Below are 21,157 nucleotides of genomic sequence, written 5' to 3' on the forward strand. Positions count from 1 at the left end.
CTACAAAACTTAAGTACACAGTATATATATATAATTCGGAGTCCTAGAATTCTCACATGGCATTATTTTAGGTTATTAAATATTCTTCAAAGATATTTTAATTGTTTATGTTATTTTATCATAATTATATGCTATTACTTATTTATTTATCAATCTTGAAATGCTCTTCAGTAGTCAGCTGAGGATTTGAGTGGAGTTTATGCTCAGGTTTTAGAGCATTAAATTTCCAGGTCTTCTATGGCTCTGAATTCTGTTATTTGCCACTTCAAGTTATTAAGGTTGTCATCTCCTGCTACCTGAACCAGGGGAATGGTAGAGCTTCTCCAGTCAAGAAAACCACAAGCTTCGAGTACTTGCTCAATATAGTGACACTCTCTAGAAAAAACATCTCTCAGGTGTGGCTATTTCTCAAGCTTGCCACTGGATGTTTCTGGTGCCNCTTCGAGTACTTGCTCAATATAGTGACACTCTCTAGAAAAAACATCTCTCAGGTGTGGCTATTTCTCAAGCTTGCCACTGGATGTTTCTGGTGCCTTAAAATGGTTATTTTTTGTAGTTTTGACCATATCATGTCATTGTTATCTATAGAGAATTCTCTTGACCTTTTCCTGCCATCACTGTGGAGTTCTGCCCAAAGGAGTATTAGTAGATTATTAAATTTTTTGCTAATTTGAAAAGTAAAGCTTATTGCTCCTTTAATATTATAGCTTCAATGACTAGTGTGATTAAACACCTTTTGTAATTATTGGCTATTTGCATTTTATCATTTGTAATTTACCTACTTAGCCTGTTTATTTTCTAAAGTCTTAACTTTTTTTATATTGGTTTAGAAACATTTTTATTAATAAAATATTAGCCCTTTGCCCAAATTCTTTAAAAATATACTTCTGTGTCACATGTACCCCAAAACCTAAAATGCAATAAAATACATACACACACACACACACACACACACACACACACACTTCTGTGTCAGTGACTTAACATAGAAAATATAAATTTTATATGATAAACATGTAAGTTATTTTTTAAAGGAGTAACAGTAACATCTCTACACATTTCAGTCTTACCTAGGGGTCCAGTTTATCTTTCCATTTGTTTGAGTTGGTATTTATTATCTCAATGATATTATAAAGTTTAACATAGATCTGACTTATTGCATTTTTAATGTTTTTCTTTTCTTTCCTTTATTGCTAGATATTTTCTTGATATATTTTTTCATTACAAATTCCAAATGGTTATTTTTATTTTATAGAAAATGCATTCCCACCTCACCAATTTCTAACATTTTACCAGTTATTTATAAATATTATCTCACTTATTTTTCAAATAAACACTATTATGCAGGTTTTACTTTCTCTGTTTTTATATAAAGTATTTCAGTCATACAAAACTATATGGATAATAATATAATGAACATCCATGTACATGCTAACCACTTAAGAAATAGTATATTATACTATGAATCTCCTTCTTCATATCATTCACCTCACTGCCCACAGTTAACTACTCTTGAATTTTGTTTTAATCATTCCCATACAACTTTATGTATATTTATGACATGGGTACAAATCCATAAAAATATATAATATTGTTTTTTCATCTTTAAATGCATATATAATTGGTGTCATGTTGTATATACCATCTGCATTTTTATTTACTAATACATTTTCACATTTATTTGTGTTGATACATGTATCACTAGTTAATTCATTTCAGCTGCTTTATAATATTCCTTTGTCTAAAGATATTGCATTTTATTTATAGCCTCATGTTTATGAGCCTGTTGGTTACTCTAAATTTATACTATTGCAAATATTCATGAACATTTTTGCATTTGTCCGTTTGTTACCAAGTGCTAGGGTTTTTCTGTGATACAGTACTAGGAGTAGAATTGCTGGGACTTAAAATATGCACATCTTCAACTTTACAGATATTGAAACATTGCTATCCAACAATGACTAATTCACACTCCCACTAACAGTATGTGAGTTTCCATTTCTCTACAAGCTTGCCAATGCATGGCACACTCACAATTTAACTTTTGCCAAGCTGATGAGTGTGAATGGGTATCATGCCTCTAAAGTTTGTATCATTCCATTTTCTATCTAGGTTGTACATCTTTTCAAATGTTTATCGTGCATTTTTTCCATCTGCTTTTTTCAACTATGAGTTGCCTTTCATGTACTTTCTTTCATATTATATGAGGTTCTTTGTCTATTCATTATTGATTTCTAGTAGTTTGTTTTATTATCAGCATGAAAATTCTTTTTTGATTATATGCATGGCAAATACTTTCGGATTTTTCTTTGAGATTCAGCTTATTTGAACTATAGAAAGATAAAATATATAATTTTTATTTGAGAATAATTTCTACTTTTAGGGTTTTTGACCACAAAATTTTATAAATATTAAGTACTACTTGTTTTAGTCACTTAAACATTTTATTTTTGTAGTAACTTTTTTCATCTCTCTGGAATTTTGTTGGAGTGAGCCAAGTCATAAAACATTATTTTTATGCCATATAACTAACTTTCCTGGCACCATTTGTTTAAAAATCCATTGATTTTACATATCACCTGTCAGAAATGAAATATCCATATATGTGTGGCTCTGTTTCTTATTGTTTTTTAAATTTTTGTTTGCATTTATTTTATCCTTGAGTTCCTTGCCATAATTTTTGTTTCTTCTGGAATATCATTTTCTTTTGTGCAACCTCCTTTTCTGGTTTAGAAACAAATTGATTCTTTCCAATAAGGATCATTTCGATGTGGCAGGGTTGCTCATGTATGGGATAATCCCACCATGAGCGCTATAAATCCTGTGAGCATCTTGGGTGCCTTGTTCACTTAGATATGCCTGATAACCAGAGACTCTACATCCAAATCCCTAAGTTCAGCATTACTCTACATTTTTAAGCATATGTAGCAAAAATTCAGCACTCTTGTTCAGTAACCAACCCTGCGTCCTGCCTCACTGTTTGGCCTTGGCGTTACCTACCAACTATACCATGGTAACCTGGGAATGATTGGCATCTTTTTACAAAGTCACATCTTTCAGATACTTGATGACTTTTCATATGTGCATGCTTTCAATGGCCTGGCCCATTTCATGGGTGTCCTTAAAGTGAACATGATAATTTAAACCTCTTGATTTGCATGATTTTATGGGGTTTTCTGGGTTCAGTAGATAGTAAGCAATTATCACAGATCACCCCAGGTCACTTACAAAAACAGCTGCTTGTTTTTATCTTATATTTTGTTGGTATTTCTGTCAATCTTTGTGTAAACAGCACATTCAAATAATTATTTGACTTTGTAATAAGTTATTTAGTCAGGAAAGAACACTTCACCTTTTCCTTTTTCGAAGTTGTCTTTATTTTTCTTGGCCTTTTGCTCTTTATAAATTGGTGGACTCACCTTATCAATATCCAAGAAAAATACCCAGTTTTAATTTTAAATGTAATTACACTGCATTTGTATATTACTTTAGAAACAACACTTTTTTAGATTGAATTTTCTCATTCATGGAATATTTGTGTCTTACAATAAAATTTTATATTTTCTCTGTAATCTGCCTTGTTTTTAGTTATAACCATACTCAGGCACCTCATACTGCAATTATTTATTTGAGTATGAATTATATGCCAAGCATGGTTCTTAGTTATTTGGATGCATCATTAGAAAAATAATGATGCCTGTCCTGAGGATACAAAAGATATAACAACAAAGCAGATAAATACATGGAGGAATTCTGTTCTAGTGTGGCTGAGTACATTTCTGATTGGCTTTCCCAAAGATAACTATAAGTGCTGGACAACAACTGAACTGAACCATCTGAAGGCTCTGGAAAGGGAAGAAAAGCATGTTGGCTCTCAAAGAGACTCAAAACTTCAAAAAGGGATTTTGAACATGAATACATGAACATGAATATATGCTCACAGAGCGAGTTTCCTGTTTCAATATCCTTTAGCTGATGGGCAAGCCAAGACAGGATGCCAGTGGTTCCACGTGGGGCATGTAAAACTCTGATAGAAAATGTAATGTCTTTAGCTTGAAGAACCAAGAGACAGAATTTGAGGACAGCCGTTGTTGCTGGAAAGTAAAGAAGAGAACACTGGAAGAGAAAAAGCCAGAGAGAGAAGACTCAAATTAGTGAAAAACTATGTCCAAATCTCTGTCTGATCTTTGAGGCATGTCACTGCAGGGCTTACTGCAAGTGGCCCAGCAAAAGGCAAAAATATCTAAAAGAAGGGTCGAATTGGCTTTAAGTCTGTATTTATGATTTCACTAAACAAACTGTCTTTTTTTTTTTTTTTTTAAGATGGAGTCTCACTCTGTCACCCAGGCTGGAGTGCAGTGGCATAATATCAGCTCACTGCAACCTCCACCTCCTGGGTTCAAGTAATTCTCCTGCCTCAGCCTCCTGATTAGCTGGGATTACAGGTGCTTGCCACCACACTCAGCTAATTTTTATATTTTAGTAGAGATGGGGTCTCACCATGTTGGCCAGGCTGGTCTCAAGTAAATTGCTTGTTAAAGTTAAAATATAAACATTGTTCAGAGGAAAATAGCAGAATCTAGAGCTTGCACAAAATATTATTTGCAATATCTACAATGAAGTAAAGTCACTCAATATAAAAAGAGTCAATTTTCTCAGGATAAAATACAGTCAATGGTAGCCAGCCCTAATATGTCCCAGATGTTTGAATTAGCAAACAAAAACTTTAAAGCAACCATTATAATTAGGCTTAGTAAAATAAGAAAAGTAAGCTTAAAATTAAAAAAAAAACTAAGAAACCTCAAAAAAATTTTAAATTATATAGGAATTATACATGAAATACCCAATATCCAAAATAAAAAATTAACTGGATGGTTGTAACTGCATAATGGAGATAACAGAAGCATGAGTCTTTGAACATGAATATATGTCAATGTGAATGACCTAATCCAATAAATGGAGAAAAAACTGTTGAAAAAAATCAAACAGAAACCCCCTGGGACAATATCAAAGTTAGCATGTGCATATAATTGGAGTCCAAAAGTGAGGGGAGAAAGAGAACAGAAGAGGCAAAATATTTGAATAAATAATGACCAAAGCCTTTCCAAATTCTGCAAAAGCCATATATTTATAGAGTCGGGAAACTTGGACCCAGAACAGTACCAAAATGAATAAAACCATTCTGAAAACCAATAATGAAGAGAAAAGGTTGAAAACAGCAAGAGAGAAATGACGTATTATATATAAGGGGAAAAGAGTTTGACTGGTTTCTGACTTTTTGAAAATAAGAGAGATCAGAATAACAGCATCTTAAAAATCTTAAAAATTAAAGCATGATTATCTACAATTACATATCCAGTGAACATAATAGTTTCCAGAATAAAAAAGGGATAAGATTTATAATATAAAATAAGTTGCAGAAAATTTGTCATTAGGCCACCTGCACTGTAAGAATTGCTAAAGGAAGTCTTTCCGTATGAAGAAACATGATACCAGATGAAAACTTGGATTTTTAGGAAAGAAGGAAGAGCATCAAAAATGGTAACTGTCTGGATAAATATAAAAATGCTTTTATTTTATATTTACTTTGTTTAAAATACATTCGATTGCTTAAAACAGGAAATATACCATTGCCTCATGGGGGTTATACTGAATGTAGATATATATGAAAATTATAACCTAAAGGATATGGGTGGTAAATAGGCCTATATGATTCCAAGGTTTCTATATTTTATGTGAAGTAGCACAATATGAACTCTAAGTAGATTGTGAAGAGGTAAGATGGTATATTTTAATCCCTAAAGCAATTATTTAAAATATGCAAAGAAGCATAACTGAAAAGCCAATAGATAAATTGAAATAGGCTTAAAGATATTGTAATAATCCAAAATCAGGCAGAAATCAATAACTGAAGAGCAAAGAAAAGAAGAAACAAATAGAAAACAAATAATAAAATTGTAGACCCAAATCCAACCACATCAATAATTGAATTAAATTTTCGTGGCATAAATAGTCCAAAAAAAGCAGAAATTCTTAGAATGAAGAAAAGCACAACCCAACTATATGCTGTCTACGAGAGATACACTTTAAATATAAGAATACAGATTAATTTAACATAAATGGATGGAAAAAGATACACTTTGGAAACAGTATAAAGTCTGAAGTGGATGAATTATTAACAAATTTAAAAAATGTTATACAATGTTAGAAGCTAGTAAGTACTGTGTATAAGAAAAAAGTAGAGCAGAGTATAGGGACTGGGAGTGTGCAGAGGTTATAATTTTAAGTTGGTCAGGATACACCTCATTGTAAAGGTGACTTTTAATCAATAACAGAGAAAGCTTTGCATGGTAAAGGAGTAAGAAACAATCAAGCTTAATCTTGTAACCTAGTTAAAGTGCAAACAGTGCTGCTGCTGTTGATGATGATGAGATGACTGACCTCCAGATGGTTCTTCAGTCATTGAATAATTAATTCCGTTCTTTGTATCATTCATTCTGTTCCTTGTATCATTCACATGCAATCATTCACATACATACATTCACATGTTCTTCACTGGCTATTCCATTAGGAACACAGAAGAAATTGGATTTATTATCTCAAGTCGTAGGAGAAAAAGACCTGAAATTATTCCCATACCAAGACAATACTCACTGATGGAGAGGTAACTCACCCAAAGAAAATAGATTTGGGCATGGCATATTGAATGAATTGCTGTTACATTAAAAAAAATCAAAAGCCCAAATGCTCCTAGAGATTTTCTTCCGGTTCAAATTCAATTTGAGGACAATTTTTAAACCCATACTGTATAGCACAGTCCTTGCTAGGTGCTTTGAATACATATATGAATAAAAAAAAAATTCAGTCCTCAAGGGCAGCCATTCAAATAAATAACTACAATATTTTGTGATAAATTTTATTAATGAATGGGAAAAACAGAGCACATCTACTGCAAAGGTTAAAAAATAGAAGTTACACAACTAGATAGGTCTTGAAGGCTCAAATACACGTGAGAGGTAGATAAAGAAGGAAAGTGGACTGCTGGCAAAATTTGGAAGTGTGAAAGGGAAGGGTAATTTCAGTATACAGGGGATAGCCAAAGAGAGCTGTAACACAGGGTTTGTAGTGAAGACAAGGCCAGAAAGATAAGGGTGAGAGTGCTTATACTGCTAAAAAAATTTTTTTTAAAATTTGCTTTGTAAAGATGTAATAATACTTTTAAGTAGGGGTGTTCCATAATCAAATTTCTACTTTAAATTATAGCTCTTGCAACCATGTGAAGGATGAGTGGCTAAAGATGGCAGATACTGAAGATGGTGAAACTAGTAGAGGCTTTGATCATGGTCTAAATAAAATGTGAGTCCCAAATTAAAGGACAGGAATAAAATATGTATTAGAGAAATGTTTCTTGGCTAGAGTAAACATAGCAATTATGAAAAAGGTGGTAGAAAGTGACAATTTATGAATCTGAATTTCTCAGTTTGGGCAATGGGCTGGGCTGTACTGCTAATGACTAAGATATGAAATGCAAAGGAAAAAGGGATTTGGGCTAGGGTGAGAAGAGAGAGTAGGAGTGATAAGTTTCCATTTTAAATATGTAAAATAAAAAGCAAGTTAGTTACTTCCTAGATACAATGGAGGTACAGGCATTGGGTAAATACAGCCATTCAAAAGGGAATAAATTGGTCAAAACAAAGGGGCTATAGGCCCATGCAAGTCCAAAATCCACTAGGGCAGTCAAATCTTGAAGCTCCAAAATGAACTTTTTTGACTCCATGTCTCAAATCCAGGTCACACTGATGTAAGAGGTGGGTTCCCATGGTCTTGTGTAGCTCCACCCCTGTGGCTTTGCAAGGTACAACCTCCCGTCTGGCTGCTTTAAAGGACTGGCATTGAGTGCCTGCAGCTTTTCAGGCACACTGTGCAAGTTGTTGGTGGATCTACCATTCTGGGGTCTGGAAAACAGTGGCCCTCTTCTCACAGCTCCATTAGGCAGTGGCCCAGTAGGGACTATGTGGAGGCTCCAACACCACATTTCCCTTCCACACTGCCCTAGTAGAGGTTCTGCATAAGGGCCCCACCCCTGCAGCAAACTTCTGCTTGGACATCCAGGCCTTTCCATGCATCCTCTGAAATCTAGGTGGATGTTCCCAAACCTTAATTCTTGACTTCTGTGCACCCAGAGGCTCAAGACCATGTGGAAGCTGCCAGGGTGTGGGGTTTGCACCCTAAGAAGCCACTGCCCGAGCTGTACCTTGGCCCCATTTAGCCATGGCTAGAGTGGCTGAGATGCAGGGCACCAAGTCCCTAGGCCGCATACAGCAGGGTAATCCTGGGACCAGCCCACACAACTGTTTTTTCCTCCTAGGCGTCTGGACCTGTGATAGAAGGGGCTGCTGCAAAGGTCTCTGACATGCTCTGGAGACCTTTTCCCCATTGTCTTGGTGATTAACATTTGGCTCCTTGTTACTTATGTAAACATCTACAACTGGATTGAATTTCTCCTTAGAAAAATGGGTTTTTCTTTTTCTATCACATTATCAGGCTGCAAATTTTCTGAACTTTCATGGTCTGTTTTTCTTTTAAAACTGAATGCTTTTAACAGCACTCAGGTCAACTTTTGAATGCTTTGCTGCTTAGACGTTTCTTCTGCCAGATAACCTAAATATTCTCCCTCAAGTTCAAAGTTCTACAAATCTCTAGGGCAGGGCAAAATGCCACCAGTCTCTTTGCTGAAACATAGCAAGAGTCACTTTTACTCTAGTTCCCAATAAATTTATCATCTCCATCCGAGACCACCTCAGCCTGAATTTCATTGTCTATATCATTATCAGCATTTTGATCAAAGCCATTCAACGTCTCTAGAAAATTCCAAGTTTCCCCACATTTTCCTATCTTCTTCTGAGCCCTCCAATCTGTTCCAACCTCTGTCTGTTACCCATTTCCAAAGCTGCTTCCACATTTTCATGTATCTTTACAGTAGCACCTCAATCTACTGGTACCAATTTATTATATTAGTCTGTTTTCAGACTGCTGATTAAGACATACCTGAGATTGGGAAGAAAAATAGGTTTAGTGGACTCACAGTTCCCCCACCTCTCCCTTCATCTTCACATCGTGTCCTCCTTGTGTGCATATCTGTCTCCAAATGTCTCCTTTCTAAAAGGACACTGATCAGATTGGATTAGTGCCCATCCTAATAACCTCCTTTTAACTTGATTACTTCTATAAAGATCTTATCTTCAAATGGGTCATGTTCTGAGTTACTGGGGGTTAGACTTTCAACACAGGAATTTGGGAGAACACAATTTAACTCATGGTATACAATAACACATTTAAAAATAATATTTTCATTAAAGTATTTCTTGTTATATATTTACATAGTAAGGCAATGGTTCTTATCAGTCTTTTTATGAACAGAATCTAGGTATTTGTATTAGAAATCAAGTATGTATTCCTTCCTTTTGTTAGGCATAATTATGCCTAAGTTAACGCATAGCAAAGTATCATAGTGCAGTGTTGTCAAGGAATATTTCTGTTACTTCCTGTTTTTCCTGAATTCCAGATGCCCTCTGACTCCTGTGTATTGTAATAATGATTGGCTGTGACAGAACAGGATAACCAGGTGAGCAGAGCACACCTTTAGGAAGGTTATATTAGACTAGACTTCACACTGTGCATCACCTTTCATAAAAATTAGGATATCATCTAAAGTCTTCTATTGCAAAATTGTTTCACATAGCTAAGAAGAAAACTTAGGATCCTTAATTAAATATTAAAACAATGAGAATCAGAAACAATCCTGGAGGCATTCATTGAATTAAAATTAGTATCTCCATTCTTTTCAATGTTTATTGATAGTTTGGGTTATTTACTTGAGTAAGGTGCTCCTTCCCCATTATTTACAACGTGGTGAACTGTAAACCTGTAGCTATGATAAACAAATATTTTTAGGTCACAAATATTGCCAAATAAACTATTATTATAATCAGGTTGTTTTATTGAAAATATAGAAGTATTCCCTTACAGAGACAATAGTTGTGTATAAAAAGTTGAAAGATATGGGTTTGGCTGCTTTTGGTAAATGACACACTTGCTTTTGTTATCTGACTAAAGTGTCCTTATGAAGGAAAGCAGGATTGGCCTGTGTCCAAATGTCTCTGTAGTTTGAATTTAACACAGGCTCTCCTTTTGCTCAGCTTTCTGTTGTCATTTTATGCTCACTTTCTTTCCCCAGAGCATCTATTAAATATTGCCATCTTGTTTCTGGCTGCAACTTGTCTTTTTATCACCAACCTTCAGAAGAGAGAGTAGCACACTACCAATACTCAGAAATTATATTGGATTGAACAAATAAATGAATCAATCAATCCATGAGTCAACTGTAGTTAGCCTGCCTTATAGCCCAATCAGCATTGTCTTCTTGTGCTAAAACCCCAAATTAACTTCCCTTATTGGGCTGGGCACAGTGGTTCATGTCTGTAATCCCAGCATTTCAGGAGGCTGAGGCATGCAGATGACTTAAGGCCAGGAGTTCAAGACCAGCCTGGCCAATATGATGAAACCCTCTCTATTAAAAATATAAAAATTAGTTGTGTGTGGTGGTGTGCACCTGTAATTTCAGTCACTCGGGAGGCTGAGACACAAGAATTGCTTGAACCTGGGAGGTGGAGTTTGCAGTGAGCCAAGATTGCACTACTGTATTCCAGCCTGAGTGACAGAGTGAGACCCTGTCTCTAAATAATAATAATGATAATTTCCCTTACTGATTGAGACAAAGTTTCACTCTGTCACCCAGCCTGGAGGGCTCTTGCACTGCCCCTGATCACTTATAGCCTCCATCTCTTGGACTCCTCCCACCTCAGCCTCCTGAATGGCTGTGACTATACATATATGCCAGCACACCTGTGCTAATTTTTAAAATATTTTTTGTAGTGACAGGGCCTCCCTGTGTTCCCAGGCTGCTCTCAAATTTCTAGGCTCAAGTGATCCTCCCACCTTGGCCTACCTTAGTGCTATGATTACAGGCATGCACAACCATTTCTTACTTTATTACTCCTTTCAGTGAATGTTTCCAGTTTATCTAATTATTAATATGTAAAATTGTAACTGAGATACTTAACATTATATTATAAATTATTGGCTCTCAGAGTTATTTTCTTTCAATTTTTTTTTAATCTCCATTTTGTAACATTTCAGCCAATGTGGTAAGAAAAAAATTAGACTGTGAACAGGTCTATTTTTTGGGCTAGTTTTTCAAGTAGCAAAGCTAATCCTGAGAAGACTGGCCAGGTACATAGCAGATAAACAATATAAATTTATTATTGATGATGAGAGAAGCAGAGAATTCAAATACTGTAATGATATCTTACATATGAAAATCTGAGTTTCGTTATATTTCATTGGAAAAAAAGATTTTTATCTTATTTAGAAATAGGAAACTCCTCAATATTCCTTGATTATCTAATTTAAGTAGTTCTTGTTAATGAGGCTAAGTTTTGATTAAACAAAATGATCAGTGGGAAGTATTTTCCCATTTTAATCATCAACTGAACAATTTTCCTGTAAGCCTGAGAAAATAGGGGAACAGTATGTTGAATAGCAATGTGACAAAGCAGATTTTCTTTCTTTCTTTTTTCCCCCCACAGGAAAAAGGGGCTTAAAGTTAAGTAAGTCAAAAACTTGTTTTAGAATATAATTGAAACACAAAATATTGTTGGTCACATCTATTTAGGTCTTTAGAAATTCAAATTTTATAATATTACCAAGGGAATATTTAAATGAGATTTTGTAGTCATAGATACAGAAACACCTAGCCATGGACTAAATTCCCTACTGATCTTGAATATTTAAAACCTCTTTCTGCCAAATATTCTAATAAGCATCTATATGTATTATGAAAATCCTAAGGGTAGATTATGTTCAGCCTATAACTGAACTGCCAAAAACATGATAAAAGGTCAGGTTCTCTTTATCCAGACATCTGGATTGGGAATTCTCAAAAGAACTTGTTCCAAAGACATGATTATTTGGGGTTTTCCTGTATAGAGTTCTTCAACATATTAAAGTAGAGAAAAAAGGGCAATAAGAAAAGTATGTTTCATGCAAATCAAAACCATGATGAGCTACCAACTCACACCAATCATAATGGCCACTAAAAAGTAAAAAAATAACAGTTGCTGGTGATGTTGTAGGGAGAAAGAAACACACACTGTTGGTGGGAATGTAAATTAGTTCAACCATTGTGGAAGATACTGTGGCAATTCCTCAAAGACCTAACGACAGAAGTACTATTCAACTTAACAATCCCATAACTGGGTATACACCCAAAAGAATATAAAGCATTCTATTATGAAGGCACATGCATGTGGATGTTTATTGAAGCAGTATTCACAAAAGCAAAACATTCAATTAACCTAAATATCACTCAGTGATAGACTGGATAAAGGACCTGTACTATATATACACCATGGAATACTATGCAGCCATAAAAAAGAACCAGATCATGTCCTTTGCAAGACATTGGTGGAGCTGGAGGCCATCTTCCTGAGCAAACTAATTCAGGAACAGAAAACCAAATACTGCATGTTCTTACTTACAATTGGGAGAACACATGGACACATAAAGGGGAACAAAACACACTGGGGCTTATTGGAGGGTGAAGGGTTGAAGGAGGGAGAGGATCAGGAAAATAATGAATAAGCACTAGGCTTAATACCTTGATCATGAAATAATCTGTACAGCAATCCCCCATGACTCAAGTATACCTATGTTAACAAATCTGTATGTATACCCCTGAACTTAAAAGTTGAAAAAGCAAGATACATTTCAAAATTTGATGAATTGTCAACATTATCAAGAATAGTTTAAAGGTCTGTGTAGGTGAGTAGGCACCACATGAATTGAATACTTAGACAATATTTTTACTACTTACAAATTCACAACCTAAAATATAGTACTAAAAACTAATATTTAGAATCACAGAGACATCAAATTTAGGACCTGAGTAAAATTTAATGATCCTCATTGTGAACAAAGAGGTGAAGTGAAATAAAATTCCCAAAGTGGATAAATCTAAACTAGAATTCTGGTTTTCTGATTATCCAGTTCAGTCCACTGTCCATATCTTTATGAGTCCAGATTTCTTGACTGTCCATTATTAGAAAAGCTTAAATATCACAAAAAAATGCCGAAAGTTTTATAATTAGGCAGAGAATAGCTAGAAGTCCAGCTTCTCTGGCTACTGTGTGAGTGTAAGAAATGCACTTTTTCGTTGTGAATCTTTATTTCCTCACTAGTAAAACTTTGTCTGTACAGATGCAAGTGTGTAGGACCAAAGCGCTGATCAATCAACAGAACAACCACAGGTAGCCTTTATTTCTGTAGCTAGGAAGAGGGATTGACATAGGTTTGGTTTCTGGTTGGTTCCATTCAGGTTTAGTCTTACAGGAAGTTAGGATACATTGTTGAGAAATGCTGAGTATATGATTTCTCAGAAATACTGAGTATATGCTAGAATATATTGTTTGCTAAGAACAGTGGCAAGGGAAACCTAGCCACCCCCATCCCAAGTGGAAAACTACTTGGGGCATTCTAAAGTAACAAAACAGTATATGTATATCGTACAATGGTTAAAACAATTCTTTAAGCATGGGATATGTGACCCTACCCTCATGGCTTGCTCCTGGAGAATACTTTCTAGTTTGTCCTTGATTAGTGGTAAGCAGGCACCAGCTGCCTACCTAGTTTATCTTGTTTCTATGAGAAAACACAGAACACCTGTTTGTTAATAATAATCTGTTCAGGGAGAATAAATACGTGGGTCAGAATCTGTTTGAGGCCCTCAGCCAGGAGTGCTGTCAGCCCCACTAAAGCTCTCTGCTTGAAAGGCTATTGGCCCCCAGATAGTCCCACTTCGCTGTTCTATCTGGGCATCTGCTTCTTAATGCTTTCAGCGCCGCCTGGGTGGGGGCCTCTAGGCCCAAGCTGGTATTGGTAGTACATACTGGTGATGTATGTGCAGGAACTGGGTATAATTACTAACCACTGCTTTGTTAGAGTTTCAAAGTGTTTTATAAAGCTTAGTTATTATTATAATCCAATTCCTCAACATATATAGTAAGCCACTTATATTATGAGGAGGGATGATGGTTGGAAATACATGTATTTTCTATCTTACATTTTCCTCTACAGTTGATTTTCTTACAATGCCATAGCAACCCACACAAAGGTGTTTTGTTTGTTTATTCTGCCTGTTGAGTGTAATCTTAGAGTCAATGCATTATTTTCTGTATCAGCCTAAAACACAAACAGGAAAAAGCTATTTAGAAGAAAACAAGTAAAAATATTTTTGCTAAAAACAATTTAAAAACATCCTAATTTTGTGTTACTTCATTTGTTGTTACTCATGGTGTTTGGTTGAGAATATACATTGCAGTTCAGTCACTATATGTTCAAATCAGAGTTTGAAACCTTGCAGCCCAGTCCAATTAAGCTAACAGGTTTATCTGTCTTCTTTGAGCTGTACAATTAAAAGTATTTCTTTTAATTGCATTAAATACCTTTAACATGGTGGACATGATGGACATATTCTCTCCCCATCTCCAGTCCTCACCAATTCCTACCTATTAGATGTGTTTACTTAGTTTTTTCATACTACCCTAAGGCCACTGGGCACATTAAAATTCACAGTCCCTGAGACAGGTTTTATTAGTATTTCCTTTTCCTCCAGAGAAGCAAATACAATGATAGAAAAGGAATGAACCTTAAAGGTGGGGAAGTTAGGAAGCAGTTATTCAAACTATTTGCTTAAACAATTTATAAATATGAGAAGAGGATGAAAACTCTGTGAAGTATAAAACAGAGTAACCAAATGGCCTTCTGAAAGACAGAATTTTAGAAGGCAAAAAGAGAGCACCACCCTTCCAAGAAGATCCCTTGGGCAGCAGTTAGGTTTGCCCTTGGCTCTATGTAACAGAAATCCAAATGCAGTGACTTAACAAAGCCGATATTTAAGAAATCCAGGGTCAGTTTAGAGCTAATATACTGCTAAACAAAGTCAGCAGAATCAGCTCCTTCCCCTTTCCAAGTATGATTCAAAGTATATATAGATTTTGTTCTTATGAGTACAAGATAGATTTTCTATACCCAAGCATGACGTTCTACTCCACATATGTACAAGATGGTGGGCCAAGAAGAAAAGTTGCATTCTGACTTCTGAGAAAGAACATTTTAAGTTCTCCTAAAGCCTCATCCAGCAGATCTCTGCTTGCATTTTATTGTTCTGAACTACATCCCACAGCCAAAACTATTTGGAGGATAAACTCCTAAAATTAGTACTTCTAACTGAATATCTTGAGTAAGATTTGGGTTCTATTGCTAAAAAGGAAGAGAAGAAAAGATTCAGAATAATTTGTTAATATCTAACAATTATACAACATTTTTGATATGCCAAGCACTTTACATATATTAACTTTTTTAAATATGAACTATCCTGTGCAGTACTACCATTACATGTCCCTTTTAAATATAAGCAAACTGAAACACACAGCATTTAGTAACATGCAAAAGATTACCTAGCTAAGAAGTGGCAGAGCCAAGATTTGCACATAGGCAATCTGTCTCTAGGCATTGTAATAATACTATGTTGAATATATAACACACTTAGGGAGGAACAAGATTTAGAATTGGCAGGTGCAAAGAGGGTGGAAGTCATGCTGTTGGCTAGACTGGAAATTTGACTGGTAAACTATATCAAAGGGTGACAATCCTACACCCTATCCATATTTCCCACTGTTTTTCATCAGCACATATGACCCACGAATGATAGGTACAAGACTCATTTTTCTATAACTTAGTTAAGATACATTCAGATTTGGGTAATAAAAAACTCAATAGAAACAATCTTAAACAATAAAAAACATCTTATTGGCTCATACAACAAGAATTTCAAAAGCATAGCAGATGCTACGCTTAGAATGAGCAGGCTTCAGCTTTTAATGTAATCCTCTTCGTTATGCATTCCTCTGTGGGTTAGCTTTCTTTTTGAAATGGCTTTTCTCATTGTCAAAAATGGAAGACAGAGGGAAGTGATGCAATATTATTTCTTTTCTATTTCCAGGAGAGAGAAAAGAAACTCCTCATAATTCTCTCTTAAGAGCAATGAAAGACTGTCCCCAAAGGCTCTGGCAACTTACCCCTTGTCCAGAATTAGACCCCTTGCCTATTTCTAAATAATCACTAACAGGGAGGATAAGATTATATTACAGGATTAGAATTAATTAAGATCATCCCTATAGTAGAGATGAGGCAAGTTTTCTTGAATCACAAGTACTGTGTTGAAGGAGGGGTAGTTATCTAATGAACCAGGCTTCTGTTAGGCAGGTTGAAGGAGGTATTACTGCTGGGTAGAAGTTAATAATGTTCAATAGTTGTAAAATTCCAGAAACAGCAAGTTAATAAGAAAGTAAGGTAGATAACCTGTTAGTTTTCTCACTAGTATCAGATTTCTGACCAGCAATAATGACTGCTAGAAGACAACAGAGTGATGTGCTTTTTCAAATTTCTCAGGGTAAAAAACAATTTCTAAACCTTGAATTATATTTCCAGCTAAACTATCAACCAAGGATTAAGAGCAAAAAATATATATGTTCTGAATACATAAAGGCACATTTCATAGATATCATTTCATAGAGTTTCATTTCATAGATATCATTTCTGAAGAGGCTATTTTAAGATATACTTCAGAAAAATGAAACTGAAAAAAATTAAAATGTATAGGATACAAAGTGTGGTGGAAATGACTCCTTAGTCAGTCCACTGAAAACACCTCCCAGGATAATAGCTGAGAAGCAAGCAAGAAAGCAATTAGTTGAACAGGTGGATGAAAAGTTGCAGAGGAATATCTTCAAGGAGTAGAACAGAATGGACCTCAAGCCATACACAGAGTGGGTAAGGAAATAGAAGACATTAATGACATGTTAAAGAAAGTATATTGGTTCATTACAAGAAAAAAGAAAGACAAATTGGAAACAAACAAAAACCTGTTTGAAAAAGTCCTGATTTTATCATAAAGCAAACAAATATCAGGCATAATTTTAAGCAATTGATGGAGTGCAAGCAAAAACCGTGTATTCAACCTAGATTAGACACATTCTCCTGTAAGTGAATGTGTCCTGCAGGTTTCAAACTGTTAGATCCAAAAAGAAGAAAATAGACTTAATTAGCTGGTTTTTCAATGAAAAATATATCAGTCATAATAAAATAATTGTGGTGTGTTCGTTTTCAACTCAAATAATTAATGTGTACACTAAAGATGGAAGAAAACATGTTTATAGGACAAAATGTAAATTTTATCAATTTTCACAATAGAAATGAGAAACTATAGTCAGAGGTAGAAAGAGACTAGGAGGGACATGAAAGTTGTAAAAACATAAATATCTTCATTCTATACAGTGGGCAGGGATACTTTATAAATTTGTTGCAGCAACAGATATAATTTCAAGAGTATTGCATCGCATAGAATTGGTTAAATGTGGTTGTCTCTGAGAGGTGGGTTATGGGGAGCTGGGGGAAACTTCATAATATAATCCCCTTTTACAATTTCATAATATAAAAAGGGATTATATAATGAATATATCACTTTGATTAAAAAACTAACAATTTATAAGAGGAAAGTAAGTATTTGAAGATGGTTTTTCTTCAGTTTTTGGGGGGGATAATTGCTCCTATGGGCTTGCTTTCATTCCCTCTAAACTTCACAACAGTTAAAGGTCTTTTTGAATGTTAATTTGAGCACAAGAGAAAGAAAAAAGAAGCAACAAGAAGACATTAGAAGAATCTGAGGATCAATCAACAAACTTTTGTAAACTTTTAAGAAAGGGAATTGACTTAGTAGATCAGAGAAAGCTGAAATTTAATTCCTAGCAGGAGTGACACCCAGCACAAACTGATTTTTCACTTACAGCGTAGTCAAACATTTATTGGAAGCAACAGGAATTCCTGAAAGTTGGATGCAGATCAGGTTGGAAACATAAGGATTGGTGAAAACTCCCTGTATGAATCGCTGAAAACCCTGTTTCCTCCCATACCACACTTCTAGGAGACAGCTTCTCCATGCCTGCCCAGAAGCCTAGGGTAAAGCCACAGGGACTTTATATACAGCGACATTAACTGAAGGTACCACCCTACTGAAAAGAGATTAAATGAAAGTTTTCACACAGAACAGTTAGATACCTAAAGTTCTCTCTGACTGAGCTTTGAGAAGACTGACTATGGAGGATTTTTATTTCTGGGAAATGTGATTAACTCAAGAGAAACATATTGACAGGTATAGATTGTAACCCACCAGCAGCAAGGTCCCTGCCCTGTCTCCCAAAACCTACTACTTGACATTTTCGATCCCTACCCTACCCTTACACATAGACTTCCAATATGTGTTTAGTGCCTCCGTCATATTAGAATCATGATACCAAATACTATGGGAAAAAAATAAATTAGGAAACACCGAAGAAGCAAAATTCTCACGGAACTAAAGAAATCTTCGACAGAGCCCTATAATTATTAACCGCAAAGAGAGAGATAAGGGGAAACAAAGATAATTTACTATATAAAGGAGCTCTTTAGAAATCAAAAAATAAATCTAAAAGATTAAAATATGATTACATGATTTAAAATGCAGTAAAGTCTTGGAATAGAAAGCTAAATTAATTTCTCACAAAATAACAACAACAACAAAAAAATAGCCAAAGGGATAGAAAGAGGAAAAGAAAAGATTTAAAAACAGAAGTACACATCCATGAAGACTCAAGATATTAATAAGGGATATTCCAGAGAAAAAGATAATACAAGGAAATTTCTCAGAACTGTTGACAAGCCAGAACTTTCTAGACTGAAAGGGCTCAAGTTCTTAGCTCAGTAAATAGTGGGATGGGGCCACACACTGTGAAATTTCAGAAGATTAAAGGTAAGAAGAAGAATCCTGAAAGCTTCTAGGTGGGACTGGGGAACAGAAGCATTGCAGCATTCAGTGGATAAGGAAACAGAATGGAAACTTCAATGCTGGAAGCTAGAAGCTGATGAAGCACTGTGTTTAAAAATTGTAGGAAAGTAATTTCCTACCTAGAACTTGACACCTTGATCACATATGAAGGCCAAATAAAGGTAATTGTACTCTTGCCAAATCTCAAATTACATTGCATATATATTTTCTCATGAGAATTAACTCCAAAAAAAAAAAAAAAAAAAAAAAAAAAAAAAAAAAAAAAAAAAAAAAAAAAGAAAGGAAAGGAAGAAGTCAACCACAAAAGAGCAACGTACAGCATTTAAGAAACCTAGAATTCAATACAGGATAAAATCAGGGGAATTCCCAAGATAATGATGAAAAGGAAATTTCAGTCACGGAGAGCAAGTAGCATAGAGTGAATAAGAAGTGTAGAGAACTCCAGGGAGGATGCCTCCATTGGGGAAAAAGCCCAAACCAGTAGGCTATCCGATGTCTTTGAATGTACTAATATATTTGAATTATTACACTAGCCAAGGATTTGGGGATTAAATAGTGATAGTGTATGAAAACACTAAGAAAGTGACAAAGAAAGTAATTATTACCTACAAGAAAAACAGAGCTAGATAAAAAAAATGTAATCATTATATATTATATGGGTAACTGCTAATAAAAATGTAATTATAATCTTTTGATTTGCCCCCAAATTTGGAAAAAGTGTGCATTGGGAGAGTATAAAGCTGTTATATCTTCATGTTTTCATAGTAGATAGTATAGTCAATAATATCTAAACTAACACTTTAAAAAAAATAGTTAAGCATGTTATTTAGTTACCTAGGGTAAACAACAGAAGAATCAGCTAAAAGGAATTGGTGATTGTATCTCTGGATATTTTGCTGAGATGTGAGGTAGGACTAGAAATGGCTAATTTTTATTATGAGCTTTGAAAAGTGATTTTGCCTTTTAATCTATGTACACCTATTTGTTTAATAAACAGTAGCTTTAAAAGGAACATATTAGTCATATTTAATTTTTGTTACAAGATAAATTTTAAAAGTGATGTAATTATCCATTTTAGCTTAGTTGAGGTGATTCCATTATCAAAATGCCCTAGCATTGTTATTGATAATCCTACCTCTTTAGTTCGTCCTAAATTCACTTCTAATGCATTATTTTAATACACTTTGGCAAGTAGATAATAGCAAAGATAAGTCATTTGATTAAGTCTGTACACATAGTAGGTGTTCTCAAAATCTGTTTAATTCCTTGTTTTGCATGTAAGAATTTATGGCAAAAGTTATAGATTAGAAAATAAAATTCACCACAGAAGTATAAACATTATTCATGTGAATTATAACAACATTCATAAAATTTATGTGCAAGGTAATCTGTTAGATGGTTATTCAAATGTGACAAAGTAAACTTGAAAGTAAAATCAAACATCTGGGGCCAGAATATATGTAATTAGGAAGGTTATGGATATGCATGTCAATTGATCATCATGCCCTTGAGGAACTGTGACTTTGAAAATACTTTTTCCCAAGAGTTACCCTCAATTGAAGTGAATGTCCAAAATTGGTCATTGATAATGCCTTGATTTATCATTGTTAAAAACTGTAGATGTATCCTCTCAACAGTCATAAGAGTTCTTTGTTTTTCAGGATTGCTCAGGGGAAAAAAAATCAGCAAAAGTGTTTTTATATAACTCTCTCAGAGGAAAGTAGAAAATTTACTTGGATTGATATTTCTAAATATTAAAATATTCCATCAGCCAGATCCTTTAAAGCCATAGATAATTTTTGCCTTCATTTGGTCTTTTGGTTTGAGTGTAACAGGAATCAATTAGTGCCAATTTAGGCCAAAAATCTTAAAAACGGAAAGGTGGGAACAATTTATTTTAAGGAGGCATCAGTATCTCATCGACATCAAAGACAAAAGTACTGCTGCAGTCCATGGCAGGGACGGAAGAGGAAATGGTATGCCGTCACATGTTCCCATCTCAACTTCTCACTCAGGACATTTATTTTTTTCTCTATATACGCTCAAACTATCTCTGTTACTATGTTTATATAGTAATACACATGCCACAATTCCAGAAATTTTACTTCTCCTTCATTCAAGAGACCAGCCCAGGTAAAGAACAGAACTCTTGATATT

At 34.7% G+C, this 21,157-nt stretch overlaps 1 long non-coding RNA gene across 1 annotated transcript in view; it reads right to left on the bottom strand.

Moving 5' to 3' along the window:
- LOC119471315 overlaps window positions 1-21,157 on the bottom strand; it is a 113,875-nt gene that overhangs the window by 87,422 nt on the left and 5,296 nt on the right. The gene's annotated exons all lie outside the window — the stretch shown is intronic.

The sequence above is a fragment of the Cebus imitator genome, unplaced genomic scaffold, assembly GCF_001604975.1.
Source record: "Cebus imitator isolate Cc_AM_T3 unplaced genomic scaffold, Cebus_imitator-1.0 Scaffold56, whole genome shotgun sequence".
In the NCBI taxonomy this organism is placed as follows: Eukaryota; Metazoa; Chordata; class Mammalia; order Primates; family Cebidae; genus Cebus; species Cebus imitator.